Here is a 5,626-nt window from a genome sequence, read left to right as displayed (position 1 = left end):
GTATAAAAATACCCTAATGGGCTCGGGTCCCGCTAAGGGGAAACTAAAGCCCACTTTGCGATAGTACCGCTCAGCGGCACTTTCGTGAAGTGCTCTTCTCCTTCTTTTCTTAACCTACGTGCCTCCTAAACATGCCCCTCACTGGTTCCCTGCAATTCAATTCTCAGGTTACTTATGCACAACCCTATTATACTACTACAATGAAACAAACAAAAACAATCAATCAATTGGGTTGCCTTCCAGGTAGCGCTTGTTTAACGTCACGAGCCTGACCCAAAATCCACCAACACCCATCAGTAGGTGTTACAATCTTACCAACACCCATTAGTAGGTGCAGAATTTTCTTACCAACACCCCTCAGTAGGTGTTACAAACTTAGTATCCTTCAGTAGATACTTAACCACCTAACATCCTTCAGTAGATGCTATATCCAATAAAGTATTTACAAAAATAATGTCCACAAATTAAAAGTTACAAAACAAAATCAAAAGTTTTTAAATCACTGGGTTGCCTCCCAGCAAGCGCTCTTTTAACGTCATTAGCTTGACCCAGTAAAGTTCAAATTCCTTCTTCATAGTTGATGTTCTTGTCCCACCAACTCATCAGTTGTTTCCTTTGTACTACTTTGATTTTTCTAGAATGTGGAGACTCTATCTCTATCATCTCCTTCTCTTTATAGCCTTTCACAACCCACAACTTGTTTTTGATTCTCACAAGTGTACCAAGTTGGGGTCTTCCTTTATTCCAGTCATCAGGAACTTTTCCTCCTCTTCCAATCTGTTCTCCTTTATGCACCTGAAACAACAAACAATGGTTACCTGTAACCTTGGGCTTTTCATCTTTATGGCTAGTCATGTGTGCATCTTGAAATGCAGCTTTATAACTAGCTTCTTCCTCCTGTGTTTGCGTCTCATCTTTAAAGACATCTACAACAACTCTCTCCTCTCGGTCCTGGAGCACCACTATACCTTCGTTTACATCAATGATAGCTTTGGCCGTTTTCATAAACGGTCTTCCAAGAATGATAGGTATCTTTTCTGTCTCCATCTTCATCACCACAAAGTCTGCCAAGAACTGGAGTTTTCCAACACAAACTATGATGTCCTCTGCAATCCCACATGGTTCCTTTGAAGATCCATCGACCATTACTAAATTAACCTTTACAGGTTTCATATTAACATCGCCGATTTGCTCCAGTAAAGAGTAAGGTATCAAGTTAACACTTGAACCTAAATCAAGAAGAGCTTTTTTAATCCTTTTCTTCCCTATGGTACAAGGGATAGAAAAGCCTCCTGAATCTGTTGCTTTTGGAGGGAATGGCTCCTTTTTAACAGTTTTACACTTCTTTGCCTCATCATCTCTACGTCTTTTCTTTGTAGAGACGTCTTCATCAGATTTAGTGTAAACCGTAATTTGTTGTAAAATCTGCTCCCAAGGTGCATCATTATCCACCATCTTGAATAATTCTGTGAAATCCAGTTGTTTCCCTTGATGTATTGGAAAAGGAGAAGTATTTTTGCTCTCTATTTCTCTTTTCTCTTCTGTTTCTCCTTTGTCTAACTCAACTATCTCATTTTTAGCACTCTATACCACCTTGCATTCTTCTCTGGGGTTAACCTCAGTATTAGCCCCAAAATTTCTATTTGGCCTTTCTTCCACCTGCTTGGTGATCTGCCCCATCTGAATCTCCAAATTCTTGATAGCAGCTTCAGTGCTCTTTTGGGTAGACTCAGTTTTCTGTATGAAATTATTAAGAGTGTCTTCCATCCTCATGGACCTTTCATTAAGCATAGAAATCTGCTGCCATAAGGTGGGTTGCTGTTGCTGCTTATTAAATTGACCAGCTTGCCCATTTTGCCCTTGACCAATGCTTGGGTGTGGTTTCCACCCTTGATTGTAGTTCCCTTGACGGTATTGATTGGTCATGTAATTCACATCCTCCACGGCTTCTGCTGGAAAGGCGCATTGACCATTGATATGGTCGCCTCCACATAATTCACACAACTGAGATTGTACTTGTGCAGCAGTTTTCAACTCTTTAGGCAATTGTGCAAGTGTTTTAGTAAGAGTCTCTAGCTGTTTAGTTAGAATTTTATTTTGTGCTAGCAAGGCATCATGTGTCTGTAATTGTAGAACTCCTTTCTGTTGCATAGGAGCTCCTCTTTCACTGTTGAGCTCATTATCACTAGTAGCCATATTTTCAATAATTTCTGTTGCTTCCTCTGGAGTTTTCCATTTAATGTTTCCTCCTGCTGAGGCATCAAGCATCATCTTGGTTTGTGAACCAAGACCTCCAAGGAAGGTAAGGACTACTTCCACTTCATCGAATCCATGCGTGGGTATTTTTCGTAGCAAGCTTTTGTATCTATCCCATGCATGACCCAGTGATTCTTCCATGCCCTGCCTGAATGAAGAAATCTCTTGCTTGCCTTTGTTCACCTTTGATTGTGGGAAGTATTTATTTAGAAACTTGGTTACCACTGCTTCCCACTCTGTGAAACTTCCCTCTGGAAAAGAATTTAACCAAAGCTTAGCATTGCCTCCTAATGAGAAAGGAAACAAGCTAAGTTTGATCGCTTCATCTGGCACCCCATTGATTTTCACTGTGTTGCAGATCTCATTAAATGTAGTGAGGTGCTCATATGGGCTTTCATGAGATAACCCATTGAATTGATTGCTCTTCACCAGTTGGATCAATGCTGGTTTGACCTCCATGTTAGCTGCATTGACTCTAGGTCTAGCTATACTGTTAAAGTGCTGAGGTCCAGCTGTATTGGTGTAATCAGCAAGAGTTCTTCTGATATTATTGTTCTCCATATTTTCTGTGCTATGGTCAGAACCTTGTGGTGATGGTTGCAACAAAGTTTCCGGAGGAGGGAAAAGTTCTCTAGATGTTCGGATTCTTCTCCTCCGTCTACTCTCGTTTAAAACTTCAAGAAGAGGTTCTGCAGTTATCTTGCTCCTAGTTCGAATTGTCTCCTGCATACACAAGAACACAAAATCCTAGAATATTTGGTTAGCACAAAAAGATATAGGAGAAGATATAAGATTCAGAGAATAAAATAAGATAAAATAAAATAAAATAAAATAAAACAAAAACAGAAAAAATAAAAACAGAAATTCAAAATTAAAGTCAAAGATAATCAATAATCACACAAATTAACCAGTTAAACCACGAGTCCCCGGCAACGGCGTCAAAAACTTGATGACAAATTTATGAACACCGAAAAACGGCGCCACAAACTTGTTTAACAATCGGCAAGTGTGACCGAATCGTTTCAAGTAATAAACTCGGTAAGACCAAGTATCGTTCTCCCAAAGGACTCACGGCCTAGTTTAGTTATGTGATTCGTTGATTATTTAAGACTTAAGAACGAAATAAGTGGAGTTTAATATGCAAAACAGAAAATGAACATGTATGCATGAATTTGATCAATGGCTAAAACAAAATACAAACACTTCAATGGAATATATTGATGAGTATGTTGTTGGGGTTATCAATTTCATCTTATCCACTCTCATATACTTTAGGAATTCAACATTCTTTTTCATCATTGTTAATGCCACTCTCTAAATTACCTTGCAAGAAGGCCTATCCCTAATTACGAGTTCATACGATTCCTAGCATTCCTAATAATTAGTTCTTTTAGTGCAGGAGCTTAACGGCAACCAATATACTATTGGGAGAAATTTCCCGGATCTAGACTTCCCCGTACGTTCTTGTATCGACAAAATCAATAATCATGCATTGAATGAGTTAAACAAAGCAAGCATTGAGCAAAGAGGAAAAACCCTAACTAATGATGAAAGAAAGCATAGGTCTTAAATATAAGATGTAAAAACAAATTCCATATATGAGAGTTTCACAAGACTACATTGATTCCCCAACAACAATACAATGTTTAGTTCACCATATTCATGGTGAAACTAGATGAATAATAATGAAAGAATGAAAGATAAAACCCTAGAAAGGTGAAGAGGTAGCCTAAGCATCCAAGATCCTCCTTCAAAGGGGTGGAAGAGAGAGTGTTTGCTTCGTTTATGCCAAAGATACAAACCCTAGGACGTCCTAAAGCTTATATACTATTCTAAAATTACAGAAAATTTAGGCCCAAGCCCATAAGTGTGCCGCTCAGCGGTAAAGTACCGCTCAGCGGTAAGTGCGTGAGTTGGTTTCTTCCCCTCAGCGGCCATTTTGCCCCTCAGCGGATCCCCCGTGAGCTTCTGAGTGTCGGTCAGCGGTAAACTGCCGATGAGCGGCAGTTGCAGCTTCTCCTTTTGCACTTTTTGATGTCTTTTCTGATTTCATCTCTCTCCTTCTTCACTTCTTTCACCAAATTCACCTTAAAACCTGCACAAAAACATTGAAATCAAGCATAAACCTATCCAGCTCTCTTATTTCTGAAAATATGAATAAAAGCATGATTTCAAGCTAGTTTCTAAGTGTTAAAGGTTGCTTTTAGTATTAATTTCAAGCATGAAAATAACAGTTTTTCAACTGTTATCAACAAGCAAGGACCCAAATTCAAATAGGTACCAGCATCAAAAAATTTAAATTGTTTTGCAAGATAACAAAAGATGTCGTAGTAGGGAAGAAATCAAGGATCAACTACTTGATTATATCAAATTTCTTGAGTATTTACAAGCGGTAACAATCATTTTTCTCACTGCATAATGCACATAATACTTTTTAAGGAGGCTGTTAAACCAGTGAGACAGCCTCAAAGAAGACTAAATCCTCAATTGATGGAGGTTGTGAAGAAAGAGGTCACCAAGTTGCTACAAGAAGGTATTATATATCCCATTTCTGACAGCACTTGGGTGAGCCATATGCATGTGGTTCCCAGGAAATATGGAATCACAATGGTAAAAAATGAGAAGAATGAGTTGATTCCTTCTCGTATTCAGAATAGTTGAAGGGTTTGCATTGACTATAGGAGATTGAACCAAGTCACTCGAAAGGACCACATCTTTACATGCAGCTTTATGATTAGCCTCCTTCTCTTGAATATATTGCTTCTCTTTGAAGACATTGAAGATCACCTTCTCTTCTCGGTCTTGAAGCACTATCATCCCCTCATCTACATTGATGATGACCTTTGCCGTTTTCATAAACGACCTTCCTAGAATGATTGGGACCTTCTCATACTCCTTCATCTCCATCACCACAAAGTCCACCAGGAATTTTAATGTGTCAATGCAAACCACAACATCTTCCACCACACCATAAGGCTTCTTTAAAGATCCATCTGCCATTAGTAAGGTTACCTTTGTTGGCTTGACTTCAAGATCACCAATTCTTTCAAGCAGAGATAAAGGCATCAAATTAATACTTGACCCTAAATCAATTAAGGCTTTCCTTATTGTCTCCTTCCCTATGACGCAAGGAATACTAAAACTTCTTGGATCTTTCACTTGATGACTTAGGGCATGGACCCATTACTAGAAGTATGGCTAGAAGAATTCAAGAAGAGCTTAAAGATATGGACACAACAGGGCGCATTCTTTTCCTTCAATTTAAGTGGAATTTGAAGACACCAAGAGAAGGGTAAAACTGTCCAGTTGTTGGTCAAAGTTGCTAGCTGTACCACCAGTCTTTGCTAAACACACCACTGCAGCACTTCCA

This window comes from Vigna umbellata, chromosome 11 (assembly GCF_029865625.1).
Source record: "Vigna umbellata cultivar VRB3 chromosome 11, Vumbellata_1.0, whole genome shotgun sequence".
Lineage (NCBI taxonomy): Eukaryota > Viridiplantae > Streptophyta > Magnoliopsida > Fabales > Fabaceae > Vigna > Vigna umbellata.
The sequence above is the reverse complement of the archived record's forward strand: the minus strand, read 5'-3'. Positions refer to the sequence as shown.